Genomic DNA, 17,301 nt, shown 5'->3' with positions numbered 1-17,301 from the left:
ACCTTGCTTATAGTTTTCTTCACTGTGCAAAAGCTTTTAAGTTTAATCAGATCCCATTTGTTCACTTTTGTTTTTCTCAGGATGCTTTTATTTGCTGTTACCTCTGCTTGGATTTCTCTTTCTATGAATATGAACATGGCTTCTTCAAGCTTCCCAAGTGACTGATAAGGAATATAGTAAAGAATCTGCCTGTAATGCAGGAGACATTGGTTTGATCCTTGGGTCAGGAAGATTCCCTGGAGAAGGAAATGGCAATCCACTACAGTATCTTCCTTGGGAAATCCCATGGATGGAGGAGCCTGGCAGGCTACAGTCCATGGGTTGCAAGAGAGTTGCATATGACCAAAAACAACAGCAACATGACTTTTTCATGGTTTCATTCACTTCATTTTCATTCTCTGCTCAAGTGTTACATTATTGGAAAAGCTCTTTCTGATTATCAATAAAATCTAATGCCCTCCTATCACTGTCTTTTCCTTTACTCTGCTTCTCCCAGTTTCTATGGCTGTATCAGAAATTGTATCAAAAGTTAGCTGCTTAAAACAACAATAATCATTGTTATCTCCCACAGTGTCTACAGGTGAGGAATTTGAGAGTAGCTTAGCTAGGCAGTTCTGGCTTGGAGTCTCTCATGAAGTTGCAGTCAGATAGTTGTCTTTGGGGTCACCTCTCAGCCTTCATTCACATGACTGGCATCTGGTCTGGTCAAAAGACTGGGAACTGGAACAGCTGGATTTCCTAAGTTACTTTTCTCTCCTCTATAAGGTCTCCCTGCATGGTGGCTTCAGGACAGTCAGAACAATTACTCTGAGAGAAAGAGAGAGAGAGAGATAAAGAGAGGCATAAGCCATATCACCATTTATGACCTGGCCTTGGGAAACCAGGCAATGTCACTTCTGCTGTTTTCTGTTAGTTGGGGCAGTTACAAAATTTTACCCAGCTTCAAGGGTATAGGCCTTGTATCCTTATGGACAAGTGTCAATATATTAATTGTAAGAAGAACATGTGGGATGAGAGATATATATTCTCCAATATTTGGAATATAAAATCTGTCACATTACTTTATTCTTTCTCCAAAGCAGTTTTCACTGTGTTTATTGCCTGTTTCTTACAACTCTTGATGGTCTTCTTTGCTGCTGGGCAATCTTCTTTACCACCCAAATCAATGATTAGCATATAGTAGGCACTTAATATTTTCTGTGCTGCTGCTGCTAAGTTGTTTCAGTCATGTCCAACTCTGTGCAATCCCATAGACAGCAGCCCACCAGGCTCCCCCATCCCTGGGATTCTCCAGGCAAGAGTACTGGAGTGGGTTGTAATATTTTCTATTATTAAATAAATAAATATTTCTTGAACCAAAGATCTATCAAGCACTAGTGTTTTAGAGATGGAAAATTTTTTTTATAATATTCTGTAAACTGTTACAAATGTAGTAAAAGAATATAATATACTGAAATTATGCTAAAAGTGAGTAGGCACATGATATGTGCCTAAACAGAAAAATAAATGCCTCTTTTATGATATTTTGGAAAAATTAAGACTTTTTAATGACATTATACTTACTAAGTTTTTGGTTGATACAAATCACAATAATAAAAGAAGTGTAAATTTAGGGTGTAATCTGCTTATGTGTACAGATTACAACATTGCAAATAGCACATTAATCTTGCAGTCACAACTGTACAAATGCCATCATTCAGCTCATTCTAATATCAATGAAGATGAGCAGGGTCCTTTAATCTCTATTTTTGACTGTTCACTTGACCATTTTCAGTGGGCCTAAATTTCTGCCTTTTTTTTTTTTTTTAATTGAAGTATAGTTGGTTTACAAGGTTGTGTTAATTTCTGCTTTTTTTAAAGGCAGATTGTTGACATCCAGAAGGAAAGTATTTCTTTGATCTTTACAGAAAAAAAAGTGTAATTTTTCTGAATCCAAGAAATATTCATTTGAAATTCATTCTTCATAAGGGTCAGTTAGTGATTTGTAACACAGCCATAGGAATGTGACTTAAGGTTGACATTTTGAGGATAAGTCTCAAGGACATGAGAATCACTACATGAACAAGAAAAATGGGTGATTTTTTTTTTTCATTTAAATTTAAAACAACCTAAATGCTCACCAAGAATAGTTGAGAAATTAATTATGTACCACAGGTTAACATACAGGAACTTAAAAACATATTGCAAAAGAGAAGGCAAAAGATAATTTTCCATAGCTGGCAGGATTACCTAAACTACCTAAAGCTTCAAGATAACTAACTAAAAAATCAGAACTAATATAAAATTGTTATTTGGATAATATGAATTATAAAAAATGAACAGTTTTCTGATAAACAGCAAAGATTAGATAATGGGAAAGTAAGAAAGCATAAAAGCAATGAAATATAAAACAGAACTAGCAACAAGCTGAGATGGACCAGAGACAATGCAATAAATTTAAGGAGCTCAGCCCTGCTCGATACTCGGCCCCTCAGCAAGTGGGCTGAATGGGTCTGCAGACCTTAAATGACAAAACTGTCCCTGGTGACAGAAGTATGAAAAATTGCAATTTTCTGTTTTCACCACCAGCACTTACAGTAAGAGCATCTATTCTTTTTCTGATGCAGAGTTTGCCATCCAAGAATGCAGGCAAAGCTAGAGGACTTTTCAATTTCCTTTGAAGGGTACAGATGCACAGGATTTAACATTCTAGCATGAGAAGTGAGCCTCAGGCTTGTTTTGCTTTGAAGACACCACTGGGTTAGAAAACTCCCCTCAAATCTGGACCCAGAAAGAATCAAGTAGACACCAAAATGACCAAAGGAATTCTCCAGAAACAGCAGTGGGACAACCCCCTCCAGGGTACATGAAACCAGCCTTTGAAGACAGGCTTCCTGCAGTCAGACTGGGCTGCCCTGCGTGGCCTGGACACCTCAAGCTCTCACAGGTCCAGGGTGTTTTCTAAACAAATGGCACCTCCAAGGACCAACATCTGGTTCTTATTCTTCAGACACACCTTCCATAAACACATAACACTCACCTTCTAATTCCTAGAAGACCCTTCAGGGATGCTGTCCCAAGACAGAACTGGAGGGTCCTCAGAGGCCAGTAGAGAGGTAGGGCCCCAAGCAGACCTACCCAGCTCGACTCCTTCCCTGCTCGACACTTCTGCTTCTGTGAATGTGGCTGCTGTCCTTTGGAAGGACTCAGAAGGGAAAGGCCCATGGCCAAAAAGTCAACCCTTCCAGGTGTGGCACATGAGGCTAGAATTTCTAGCCTCTGTGCATCTTCTCTAGGCCTCTAGGCATCTTCTCTGATGATGCCACCAGCAAAATGCTTTCCTCACTGAAGATACCTGACGTAGTGTGTTGAGGATTACACATAAAAAATTGAAAAGGAAGGCTAGAGATACCAGACACTGCAGGCCCATTCAGGAAAGAAACTCAAGCTCACATATGAGGAGACTGCCCAAGTCTGGAGCAAGGCCCAAGTGGAGGCCTTGGCCTGCCAAGTGATCCTGAGGAAGAAGCATTTGCTCACTGGAGGACACTCAATAGTAAACTAAAGAAAATGACGAATTGACCAGAATCTGTTATCTATCTCATGTATAAGGTCTGATGTAGAAGTTTCTGACCAATGTCCACCTCTCCCTCCTGTCTGTCTGGTTCTCTGTTAGAAGATTTCATGTTCTCTCTTGACCTCAACTTGTTTTTAAACTAGATTGCTTTAAAAAGAAGAGTAAAGAAGATGGACCTAGAGATTAGCACAGTGAGTAAGCCAGATAGAGAAAGAAAATATTGCATGATACCATTAATATGTGGAATCTAAAATTATATAAATGAACTTATTTATAAAACAGAAATAGACTCAGACATAGAAAACAAACTCATGGTTATCAAAGGGAAAAGGGGCAGGTGAGGGATAAATTAGGAGTTGGGGATTAAAATATACACACTACTATATATAAAATAGATAACAAACAAGGACCTACTGTATAGCACAAGGAACTACTTTATACTCAATGTGTTGTAATAACCTATAATGGAAGAAAATGTAAAAAAGGAATATATATATATATGTATGTAAAACTGACTTACCTTACTATACATCTGAAACTAACACAACATTGTAGATCAACTTTATTTCAGTAAAAAAAAAATTAAAGAAAGCTTCCCTTTCATTAAAAAAAAAAAAAAAACTTAAGAGTACTAGTTTTGGAATTAAAAATTTCCCAAGTAGCACAGTGGTAAAGAATCTGCCTGTCAATTGTGCAGGAGACACAAGAGATGTGAGTTTGGGCTTGATCCCTGGGTCTGGAAGATTCCCTAGAGTAGGAAATGGCAACCCACTCTGGTATTTTTGCCTGAAAAATGCATGGACAGAGAGCCTGGTGGGCTACAGCCCATGGGGTTGCAAAGAGTCAGACACAACTGAGTAAGTGAACACACACACACAGTTTGGAATTACATACTAGATTTAAATTCTGACTCTGTCATGTACTAGCCATAGGGTTCAATCTCTTCGACTTGTTTCCTTATTGATAAAATGAGCATAATTATTGAAATATTGATGCAACATTGATAGAGATGTATACCTGGAAAAGGCATTTGAAAATAATATCTATTAAATATAGTTTAAAATGCATCAATATCTTATTAGTAACTATCTGTGAGACTTATATATCAGGCAGACAGAACAATAAAATAGTACAGACGCTTCAGGGACAAAATACTAGTATGTATTAAAAAATAAAATGTTTGATAAAAGCCACAATACAAATCAGTGAGAGCTGAAGAAAATATTCAAAAAATGGTTTTGGACTTTGGGTGAAATCTTTGAGAAAAAATAGCTAGATGTGTGCTTTTCATGTAAACACACATAAATTCCATAAAATTATTAAATAAATAAAATGAAACTATCAATTAGAATAAAATTGAAGTCATAAAGTATTTGCTACTGATATGGGGGAAAACCTGGAAGGCAAAAGAACAATGGGAGAAACACAAAGAAGAGACAGACAGATCTGACTACATAGAAAACTGACACCAAAAAATATAATGAAAACTACACAAGGTAAACTAAAATAATACTTGCATGCACTAAATGCACTAAACATTCACGACAGACCAGAGGTTAATATAAATACCTAAAGAACATGTCAGTTCAGTTCAGTTGCTCAGTCATGTCCGACTCTTTGCGGCCCCATGGACTGCAGCACACCAGGCTTCCCTGTCCATTGCCAGCTCCCGGAGCTTACTCAAACTCAAGTCCATTGAGTCGGAAATGCCATCCAACAACCTCATCCTCTGTCATCCCCTTCTCCTCCTCTCCTCAATCTTTCCCAGTGAAAGGTTGTGGCTGAACGATGAAAGATGCCAGGATTCTTGGCCTCTGGAGGAGAAGAATTCTATCCGGGGCCAGAGACGAGGCTTGACTGATCAGAGCTTTTGTGTAATAAAGTTTTATTAAAGTATAAAAGAGATAGAGAAAGCTTCTGACATAGACATCAGAAGAAGTGAAGTGAAGTGAAGTCGCTCAGTCGTGTCCAACTCTTTGGACCCCATGGACTGTAGCCTGACAGGCTCCTCCGTCCATGGGATTTTCCAGGCAAAAATACTGGAATGGGTTGCCATTTCCTTCTCCAGGGGATCTTCACAACCCAGGAATCGAACCCAGGTCTACTGCATTGTAGGCAGATGCTTTTACCGTCTGAGCCACCAGGGAAGTCCCGACATCAGAAGGGGGCAGAAAGAATACCCCCCTGCTAGTCTTTAGCTGGATGTTCTATAGCTACTAGCAGTCTGCTAATTAAAGAAAGCAAATGTTTCAAAACTCAGAGAATGGCACTAGGTCCCTCACTGACAAGATGCATTTTGAGATAATCTTGGCACCAGGTGAGTCATCCTGGGCCATAAAACGACTGGCATGGATCTTGAAGAAAGGCAGATTCCCATACAAATATATAGTTTCATCAACATAGATGACGAGAACAATGAATGAGTATAACATACTGGTTTGTCAAGTCGGTTCTGAGACTTTAGGCAGAACTGACTTGAAGACAGAGTGTGGGGTAAATGCAAAGTACATCAACATAGCTTACGACAAACATTTCCATAAGAAAAATGCATTGGTTAGCTCAAGGCATGAGAAAAGTTAAGTTCAGGTGGAATCAGGTGTCATTATGGAAACAAAGAATTTTAAGAGAAAACTTTTTTTAAGTTTGTATAGAGAAGGGGAAAAAAATGTAACACTAGTTTGTTTCTTCCTGCTGATTAAGAGAGAGATTAAAAATGTCTGATACTTGCAGCCTATTTCCTCCATTTGGAGACCCCTGGCCTTCCTGCCTGTTACCCTCTCACCAGCATCAGGGTCTTTTCCAGTGAGTCAGTTCTTCGCATCAGGTGGCCAAAGTATTGAAGCTTCAGCTTCAGCATTAGTCCTTCCAATGAATATTCAGGGCTGGTTTCCTTTAGGATTGACTGGTTGGATATCCTTGCAGACAAAGGGGCTCTCAAGACTCTTGTCCAACACCACAGTTCAAAAGCATGAATTCCTCAGCACTCAGTTTTCTTTAGAGTCCAACTCTCACATACATACATGACTACTGGAAAAACCATAGCCTTGACATAGAGGGAGCTTTGTTGTCAAAGTAATGTTTCTGCTTTTTAATATGCTGTCTATGTTGGCCATACCTTTTCTTCCAAGGAGGAAGTGTCTTTTAATTTCATGGCTGCAGTCACCATCTGTAGTGATTTTGGAGCCCAAAAAATAAAGTTTGTCACTGTTTCCACTGTTTCCCCAACTATTTGTCATGAAGTGGTGGGACCAGTTGCCATGATCTTAGCTTTCTGAATGGTTAGTTTTAAGCCAACTTTTTCATTCTCCTCTTTCACTTTCATCAAGAGGCTCTTTAGTTAATCTTCACTTTCTGCCATAAGGGTGGTGTCATCTGTGTATCTGAGGTTATTGATACTTCTACCAGCAGTCTTGATTCCAGCTTGTGCTTCATCCAGCCCAGCATTTCACATGATGTATTCTGAATATAAGTTTAAAAAGCAGGGTGACAATATACAGCCTTGACGTACTCCATTCCCGATCTGGAACCAGTCTGTTGTTCCATGTCCAGTTCTAATTGTTGCTTCTTGATCTGCATAGAGATTTCTCAGGAGGCAGGTAAGGTGGTCTGGTATTCCCATCTCAAAGAATTTTCCACAGTTTGTTGTGATCCACACAGTCAAAGGCTTTGGTGTTGTCAATAAAGCAGAAGTAGGTGTTCTTATGGAATTCTCTTGCTTTTTAGAGCATCCAATAGATGTTGGCAATTTGACCTCTGGTTCCACTGCCTTTTCTAAATCCACCTTGAACATCTGAAAGTTCACGGTTCATGTACTGTTGAAGCCTGGCTTGGAGAATTTTAAGCATTACTTTGCTAGCATGTGAGATGAGTGCGATTGTGCAGTAGTTTGAGCATTCTTTGGCATTGCCTTTCTTTAGGATTGGAATGAAAACTGATGTTTTCCAGTCCTGTGTCCACTGCTGAGTTCTCCAAATTTGCTGGCATATTGAGTGCAGCACTTTCACAGCATCATCTTTTAGGATTTGAAATAGCTCAACTGGAATTCCATCACATTCACAAGCTTTGTTCATAGTGATGCTTTCTAAGGCCCACTTGACTTCGCATTCCAGGATGTCTGGTTCTAGGTGAGTGATCACTCCATCGTGGTTATCTGGGTCATTAACATCTTTTTTGTATAGTTCTTCTGTGTATTGTTTTCACCTCTTCTTAGCATCTTCTGCTTTTGTTAGGTCCATACTGCTTTTGTCCTTTATTGTGCCCATCCTTGCATGAAATGTTCCCTTCGTATCTCTAATTTTCTTGAAGAGATCTCTAGTCTTTCCCATTCTATTGTTTTCCTCTATTTCTTTGCATCAATCACTTGGGAAGGCTTTCTTTTTTTTTTTAATTTTATTTTATTTTTAAACTTTACATAATTGTATTAGTTTTGCCAAATATCAAAATGAATCCATCACAGGTATACATGTGCTCCCCATCCTGAACCCTCCTCCCTCCTCCCTCCCCATACCATCCCTCTGGGTCGTCCCAGTGCACTAGCCCCATGCATCCAGTATCGTGTATCAAACCTGGACTGGCATCTCGTTTCATACATGATATTTTACATGTTTCAATGCCATTCTCCCAAATCTTCCCACCCTCTCCCTCTCCCACAGAGTCCATAAGACTGTTCCATACATCAGTGTCTCTTTTGCTGTCTCGTACACAGGGTTACTGTTATCATCTTTCTAAATTCCATATATATGCGTTAGTATACTGTATTGGTGTTTTTCCTTCTGGCTTACTTCACTCTGTATAATAGGTTCCAGTTTCATCCACCTCATTAGAACTGATTCAAATGAATTCTTTTTAATGGCTGAGTAATACTCCATTGTGTATATGTACCACTGCTTTCTTATCCATCCATCTGCTGATGGACATCTAGGTTGCTTCCATGTCCTGGCTATTATAAACAGTGCTGCGATGAACATTGGGGTACACGTATCTCTTTCCCTTCTGGTTTCTTCAGTGTGAATGCCCAGGAGTGGGATTGCTGGATCATAAGGCAGTTCTATTTCCAGTTTTTTAAGGAATCTCCACACTGTTCTCCATAGTGGCTGTACTAGTTTGCATTCCCACCAACAGTGTAAGAGGGTTCCCTTTTCTCCACACCCTCTCCAACATTTATTATTTGTAGACTTTTGGATCGCAGCCACTCTGACTGGTGTGAAATGGTACCTCATAGTGGTCTTGATTTGCATTTCTCTGATAATGAGTGATGTTGAGCATCTTTTCATGTGTTTGTTAGCCCTCTGTATGCCTTCTTTGGAGAAATGTCTATTTAGTTCTTTGGCCCATTTTTTGATTGGGTCATTTATTTTTCTGGAATTGAGCTGTAGGAGTTGCTTGTATATTTTTGAGATTAGTTGTTTGTCAGTTGCTTCATTTACTATTATTTTCTCCCATTCTGAAGGCTGTCTTTTCACCTTGCTAATAGTTTCCTTTGATGTGCAGAAGCTTTTAAGGTTAATTAGGTCCCATTTGTTTATTTTTGCTTTTATTTCCAATATTCTGGGAAGTGGGTCATAGAGGATCCTACTGTGATGTATGTCAGAGAGGTTTTGCCTGTGTTCTCCTCTAGGAGTTTTATAGTTTCTGGTCTTATGTTTAGATCTTTAATCCATTTTGAGTTTATTTTTGTGTATGGTGTTAGAAAGTGTTCTAGTTTCATTCTTTTACAAGTGGTTGACCAGTTTTCCCAGCACCACTTGTTAAAGAGATTGTCTTTAATCCATTGTATATTCTTGCCTCCTTTGTCAAAGATAAGGTGTCCATATGTGCGTGGATTTATCTCTGGGCTTTCTATTTTATTCCATTGATCTATATTTCTGTCTTTGTGCCAGTACCATACTGTCTTGATAACTGTGGCTTTGTAGTGGAGCCTGAAGTCAGGTAGGTTGATTCCTCCAGTTCCATTCTTCTTTCTCAAGATCACTTTGGCTATTCGAGGTTTTTTGTATTTCCATACAAATTGTGAAATTATTTGTTCTAGCTCTGTGAAGAATACTTTTGGTAGCTTGATAGGGATTGCATTGAATCTATAAATTGCTTTGGGTAGTATACTCATTTTCACTATATTGATTCTTCCAATCCATGAACATGGTATATTTCTCCATCTATTAGTGTCCTCTTTGATTTCTTTCACCAGTGTTTTATAGTTTTCTATATATAGGTGTTTAGTTTCTTTAGGTAGATATATTCCTAAGTATTTTATTCTTTCCGTTGCAATGGTGAATGGAATTGTTTCCTTAATTTCTCTTTCTGTTTTCTCATTATTAGTGTATAGGAATGCAAGGGATTTCTGTGTGTTGATTTTATATCCTGCAACTTTACTATAGTCATTGATTAGTTCTAGTAATTTTCTGGTGGAGTCTTTAGGGTTTTCTATGTAGAGGATCATGTCATCTGCAAATAGTGAGAGTTTTACTTCTTCTTTTCCAATTTGGATTCCTTTTATTTCTTTTTCTTCTCTGATTGCTGTGACCAAAACTTCCAGAACTATGTTGAATAGTAATGGTGAAAGTGGGCACCCTTGTCTGTTCCTGACTTTAGAGGAAATGCTTTCAGTTTTTCACCATTGAGGATAATGTTTGCTGTGGGTTTGTTATATATAGCTTTTATTATGTTGAGGTATGTTCCTTCTATTCCTGCTTTCTGGAGAGTTTTTATCATAAATGGGTGTTGAATTTTGTCAGAGGCTTTCTCTGCATCTGTTGAAATAATCATATGGTTTTTATTTTTCAATTTGTTAATGTGGTGTATTACATTGATTGATTTGCGGATATTGAAGAATCCTTGCATCCCTGGGATAAAGCCCACTTGGTCATGGTGTATGATCTTTTTAATGTGTTGTTGGATTCTGATTGCTAGAATTTTGTTAAGGATTTTTGCATCTATGTTCATCAGTGATATTGGCCTGTAGTTTTCTTTTTTTGTGGGATCTTTGTCAGGTTTTGGTATTAGGGTGATGGTGGCCTCATAGAATGAGTTTGGAAGTTTACCTTCCTCTGCAATTTTCTGGAAGAGTTTGAGCAGGATAGGTGTTAGCTCTTCTCTAAATTTTTGGTAGAATTCAGCTGTGAAGCCATCTGGACCTGGGCTTTTGTTTGCTGGAAGATTTTTGATTACAGTTTCAATTTCCGTGCTTGTGATGGGTCTGTTAAGGTTTTCTATTTCTTCCTGGTCGAGTTTTGGAAGGTTGTACTTTTCTAAGAATTTGTCCATTTCTTCCACGTTGTCCATTTTATTGGCATATAATTGTTGATAGTAGTCTCTTATGATCCTTTGTATTTCTGTGTTGTCTGTTGTGATCTCTCCATTTTCATTTCTAATTTTATTGATTTGATTTTTTCTCCCTTTGTTTCTTGATGAGTCTGGCTAATGGTTTGTCAATTTTATTTATCCTTTCAAAGAACCAGCTTTTGGTTTTGTTGATTTTTGCTATGGTCTCTTTTGTTTCTTTTGCATTTATTTCTGCTCTAATTTTTAAGATTTCTTTCCTTCTACTAACCCTGGGGTTCTTCATTTCTTCCTTTTCTAGTTGCTTTAGATGTAGAGTTAGGTTATTTATTTGACTCTTTTCTTGTTTCTTGAGGTGTGCCTGTATTGCTATGAACTTTCCCCTTAGGACTGCTTTTACCGTGTCCCACAGGTTTTGGGTTGTTGTGTTTTCATTTTCATTCGTTTCTATGCAAATTTTGATTTCTTTTTTGATTTCTTCTGTGATTTGTTGGTTATTCAGCAGCGTGTTGTTCAGCCTCCATATGTTGGAATTTTTAATCGTTTTTCTCCTGTAATTGAGATCTAATCTTACTGCATTGTGGTCAGAAAAGATGCTTGGAATGATTTCTATTTTTTTGAATTTACCAAGGCTAGCTTTATGGCCCAGGATGTGATCTATCCTGGAGAAGGTTCCGTGTGCGCTTGAGAAAAAGGTGAAATTCATTGTTTTGGGATGAAATGCCCTATAGATATCAATTAGGTCTAACTGGTCTATTGTATCATTTAAAGTTTGTGTTTCCTTGTTAATTTTCTGTTTAATTGATCTATCCATAGGTGTGAGTGGGGTATTAAAGTCTCCCACTATTATTGTTATTGTTAATTTCTCCTTTCATACTTGTTAGCATTTGTCTTACATACTGCGGTGCTCCCGTGTTGGGTGCATATATATTTATAATTGTTATATCTTCTTCTTGGATTGATCCTTTGATCATTATGTAGTGACCTTCTTTGTCTCTTTTCACAGCCTTTGTTTTAAAGTCTATTTTATCTGATATGAGTATTGCTACTCCTGCTTTCTTTTGGTCCCTATTTGCATGGAAAATCTTTTTCCAGCCCTTCACTTTCAGTCTGTATGTGTCCCCTGTTTTGAGGTGGGTCTCTTGTAGACAACATATGTAGGGGTCTTGTTTTTGTATCCATTCAGCCAGTCTTTGTCTTTTGGTTGGGGCATTCAACCCATTTACGTTTAAGGTAATTACTGATAAGTATGATCCCGTTGCCATTTACTTTATTGTTTTGGGTTCGAATTTATACACCGTTTTTGTGTTTCCTGTCTAGAGAATATCCTTTAGTATTTGTTGGAGAGCTGGTTTGGTGGTGCAGAATTCTCTCAGCTTTTGCTTGTCTGAAAAGCTTTTGATTTCTCCTTCATACTTGAATGAAATCCTTGCTGGGTACAATAATCTGGGCTGTAGGTTATTTTCTTTCATCATTTTAAGTATGTCTTGCCATTCCCTCCTGGCTTGAAGAGTTTCTATTGAAAGATCAGCTGTTATCCTTATGGGAATTCCCTTGTGTGTTATTTGTTGTTTTTCCCTTGCTGCTTTTAATATTTGTTCTTTGTGTTTGATCTTTGTTAATTTGATTAATATGTGTCTTGGGGTGTTTCGCCTTGGGTTTATCCTGTTTGGGACTCTCTGGGTTTCTTGGACTTGGGTGATTATTTCCTTCCCCATTTTAGGGAAGTTTTCAAGTATTATCTCCTCAAGTATTTTCTCATGGTCTTTCTTTTTGTCTTCTTCTTCTGGAACCCCTATGATTCGAATGTTGTAGCATTTAATATTGTCCTGGAGGTCTCTGAGATTGTCCTCATTTCTTTTAATTCGTTTTTCTTTTATCCTCTCTGATTCATTTATTTCTACCATTCTATCTTCTAATTCACTAATCCTATCTTCTGCCTCTGTTATTCTACTATTTGTTGCCTCCAGAGTGTTTTTAATTTCATTTATTGCATTATTCATTATATACTGACTCTTTTTTATTTCTTCTAGGTCTTTGTTAAACCTTTCTTGCATCTTCTCAATCCTTGTCTCCAGGCTATTTATCTGTGATTCCATTTTAATTTCAAGATTTTGGATCAATTTCACTATCATTATTCGGAATTCTTTATCAGGTAGATTCCCTATCTCTTCCTCTTTTGTTTGGTTTGGTGGGCATTTATCCTGTTCCTTTATCTGCTGGGTATTCCTCTGTCTCTTCATCTTGTTTATATTGCTGAGTTTGGGGTGTCCTTTCTATATTCTGGCAGTTTGTGGAGTTCTCTTTATTGTGGCTCTTCCTCGCTGTGTGTGGGTTTGTACAGGTGGCTTGTCAAGGTTTCCTGGTTAGGGAAGCTTGTGTCGGTGTTCTGGTGGGTGGAGCTGTATTTCTTCTCTCTGGAGTGCAATGAAATGTCCAGTAATGAGTTATGAGATGTCTATGGTTTTGGGGTGACTTTGGGCAGCTTGTATCTTGAAGCTCAGGGCTGTGCTCCTTTGTTGCTGGAGAATATGCTTGGTATGTCTTGCCCTGGAACTTGTTGGCCCTTGTGTGGTGCTTGGTTTCAGCGTCGGTATGGAAGCGTTTGATGAGCTCCTGTCAATTAATGTTCCTTGGAGTCAGGAGTTCCCTGGAGTCACGGTTTGGACTTAAGCTTCCTGCTTCCAGTTATCGGTCTTATTTTTATAGTAGTTTCAAAACTTCTCCTTCTATACAGCACCATTGATAAAACATCTACGTTAAAGATGAAAAGTTTCTCTACTGTGAGGGTGACTCAGAAAGGTTCACAGCGTTACATTGAGAAGAGAAGAGGGAGGAGGGAGTTAGAGGTGACCCAAATGAGATGAGGTGGAATCAATAGTGGAGAGAGTGGGGTAGCCAGTAGTCACTTCCTTATGTGCACTCCACAACTGGACCACCCAGAGATGTTCACGGGGTTATACAGAGAAGAGAAGAAGGAGGAAGGAGACAGAGGTGGCCAGAGGGATAAAAGGGGGGAATGAAAAGGAGGGAGACAGATCCAGCCAGTAATCAGTTCCCTAAGTGTTCTCCACCATCTGGAACACACATAAACTCACAGAGTTGGGTAGAGTAGAGAGGGGTTAGGGAGGAGACACAGGCAACCTGGTGGAGAAAAAGGAGAGTCCAAAGGGAGAGAGAGCAGTCAAGCCAGTAATCTCGCTCCCTAGTAAAAAATGGGTCCTGAAGATTGGGTTCTTAAAGGTACAAAATTGGTAACAAATACATAAAAGCAAAAATTAAAAATCTAGAGTAGAGTTTGGAATTTCAAAAATATGATGTTAAAGAAAAGAAGAAGGAAAAGAAATTGAGAAAAAACGAACAAAGAAAAACAATCAAGGTCGCAAAAATTATAAAGAAAATACAGGTACAAAATTGATAACTAATACCAAAAAGCAAAAATTAAAAATCTAGAGTAGAGTTTGGAATTTCAAAAATACAATGTTAAAAAAAAGGAAGAAGAAACATAAAGAGAGAAAACAAACAAACAAAAACAATGTCACGAAAATTATAAAGAAAATACAGGTACCAATTTGATATCAAATACAAAAAAGCATAAATTAAAAATCTAGAGTAGAGTTTGGAATTTCAGATATACAATGTTATATAAAAGAAAAAGAGAATGAAACAGAAAAAAAAAAGTCACAGAAAGTATAAAAAAAAACCGTAGGTACAAAATTGATAACATATACCAAAAAGCTAAAACTAAAAAACTAGAGTAGAGTTTGGAATTTCAAAAATACAATGTTAAAGAAAAGAAGAAGAAAAAAAAAAAAACAAGGTCAAAAAATTATAAAATATATATATATGAAGTTTGCTGAAGAAGAAAAAAATAGGGTCTTTTTTTTTTTTTGCAAAGTAATAGGTTATAAAAGTGAAAATTAAAGGAACAATAGAGGACTTAAAAAATTTTTTTAATTAAAAAAAAAAGAAAGACAGAGAATGATCGTAAAAATAGTAAAAATATATCTAGGACTTTCTCTGGTTTTGTTGTATTGTGGGTTCAGTTCATTTTTGGCTAGTTCCTTGGTCCGACTTATATTTCTCAAAATCTATAGGCCCCTTCCTATGTAGTCTGTAGTAACCATGGGGTTTTAATCTATTGCCCGTAGCTTCCAAGGCGTTTCCCTCTGTTATAACTTCTTCTGTTGGCTGGTCTCTTCAGTGTCTGGCTTCTGCCCTGACACAAAGGGGACGGTGGGGGAAACTTTTTTTTTTTTTTTTAGGCTCACTTGTTCAGTCGCGCTGTGGGGAGGGAGGGAGGAATGCTGCAAACAAATAACACTGGCGTGTACTCACAGTGCCTCAGCCACACTGGGTCTGCCCCAACTCATGGCACGTGTAGCCTCCCTGCCCACACTGCTCGGGCTCTAGGTTGTTCTGCCGAGAACAATCCGAGGCCGGCCCTGGGCTGCATGTACCTCCCAGGTCCAAGCCGCTCAGGTTCAGGCACTCGGGTAGTCCTCAGAGGCGCAGACTCAGTTGGGCCTGCATTTTGTGCTCTTCCCAGGTCCGAGCAGCTCAGGTGATGAGGTGTTTGGCGCGCGCCAGTGCTGCGACTTATCGCCTCCCTGCCACTCAGTTATCTGGGTGTAAAACCAGCGCACCTTCTCAGGCAGATGTTGACCGTCCAGACCCCCAAGAAGTTTTAGTTAGCAAAGAAGCCTGCTTACAGTTTTATAGATAATGTCTCTCTGGGGCTGCAATTGCCCCCTTCCGGCTCTGGCTGCCTGTCACCGGAGGGGGAAGGTCTGCAGCCGGCTATCTCTGTTCAGTCCTTTGTTCCGTGCGCGGGCCTGGCGGTGTCTTAGGTTGGGGCTGGCTTTTCGCGTGGTAGATATCCCACAGTCTGGTTTGCTAGCCTAAATTATTTCGCTCAGATAGCACTCAGGGTATTCAGGCCAGATTCTTACTCTAAGCGATGCAGCCGGCAGTGTGCCTCCCTGCCCAGCCCCCGCTTGCTAATGGCATGTGCAGGCGTCTGCTCTGCTTCTCCGCTGGGGGAGTTACCGTAGGGCTCGCAATCTGCGAGTTGTAATTGTTTATTTTTTCTCCCTGTTATGGTGCCCTCTGTGCTTCCAAAGCTCGGCACAGATTCGGCAGTGAGAAGGTTTCCTGGTGTTTGGAAACTTCTCTATTTTTAAGACTCCCTTCCCTGGACGGAACTCTGTCCCTCCCTCTTTTGTCTCTTTTTTTGTCTTTTATATTTTTTCCTACCTCCTTTCGAAGAGTTGGGTTGCTTTTCTGGGTGCCTGATGTCCTCTGCCGGCATTCAGAAGTTGTTTTGTGGAATTTACTCGACGTTTAAATGCTCTTTTGATGAATTTGTGGGGGAGAAAGTGTTCTCCCCGTCCTACTCCTCTGCCATTTTGGCTCCTCCTCCTGGGAAGGCTTTCTTATCTCTCTTTTGCTATTCTTTGGAACTCTGCATTCAAATCAGTATATATTTCCTTTTTTCCTTTGTTTTTTGATTCTCTTCTTTTCTCAGCTATTTGTAAGGCCCCTCAGACAACTATTTTGCCTTTTTGTATTTCTTTTTCTTGGGGATGATCTTGATCACTGCCTCCTGTACAATGTCATGAACCTCCATCCATAGTTCTTCAGGCACTCTATCAGATCTAATCCCTTGAATCTGTTTGTAACTTCCACTATATAATCATAGGGGATTTGATTTAGATCATACCTGAATGGTCTAGTGGTTTTCCCTAGAAATGTAAATAAGGAATGTTTACAAATCAATAATAAACATTGTAAACCTTCTAAGAGAAAAATGAACAAAAAGTAGAGCAAGTATTTTGGTAAAGTGGTACAAAGAGCCAAAAAATACGCCAAAACAGTTAGTACAAAAAAATCTCAACAGCAAATTTAAATTAAAGACATTTTTTGCTTATCATACTGGTAATAATTCAAAAGAAAAGTAGATAATTATTATCATTATTAGTCAGGGTACTCTGAAATTGGAGCATTCACAGACTGCAGATGAGAGAATACATTTGAATAAATGTTAAGGAAATTATACTAGATTTATAACTCAACATAAATTTTTTCTACAAATTTATCTTAAGAAATAGAGATGCAACAAAGCACTGATATGCCAAAATGTTCATTAGTGGATTATTTAAACAAAGGAAAATTGTAAAAAATAAATGGGAATGGCCTAAATTATGGTACAATCTAATGATGGTATACTATGCAGCAGTTAGATGGACAATTTTGAAGTAAAGTTAAGGTAATAGGAAAATGTTTATGGTAAAAATTTAAAAGTATAAAGGAGTACACAATCTTATAAACGTCTATATCATAATCTAATTTTTAGTGGTTATTTTCTCTAAGGGTTATGGATAACTTTCATTTTTTTGCTTTGCATTTTTTAGTGTTGTGTAAAAATTGTCTTTAATATTGATATGTAGTTTTATATTTGGTACTTCCCT

General features: G+C 38.4%; 1 long non-coding RNA gene across 1 annotated transcript; it reads right to left on the bottom strand.

The window, feature by feature from the left end:
- Window positions 1-364: 364 nt before the first annotated feature.
- LOC147378688 (uncharacterized) lies at window positions 365-16,254 on the bottom strand. The gene is made up of 2 exons (XR_015148664.1): window positions 16,088-16,254; window positions 365-807 (listed from the first exon to the last, which is right to left on the bottom strand). It is a non-coding gene; the product is annotated as an uncharacterized LOC147378688 (long non-coding RNA).
- Window positions 16,255-17,301: the final 1,047 nt, after the last annotated feature.

This window comes from Bos grunniens, chromosome 2, assembly GCF_055505025.1.
Source record: "Bos grunniens cultivar Pamir isolate PY7600 chromosome 2, Bosgru_T2T1.0, whole genome shotgun sequence".
Lineage (NCBI taxonomy): Eukaryota > Metazoa > Chordata > Mammalia > Artiodactyla > Bovidae > Bos > Bos grunniens.
This window is presented reverse-complemented; position numbering and strand designations above follow the sequence as displayed.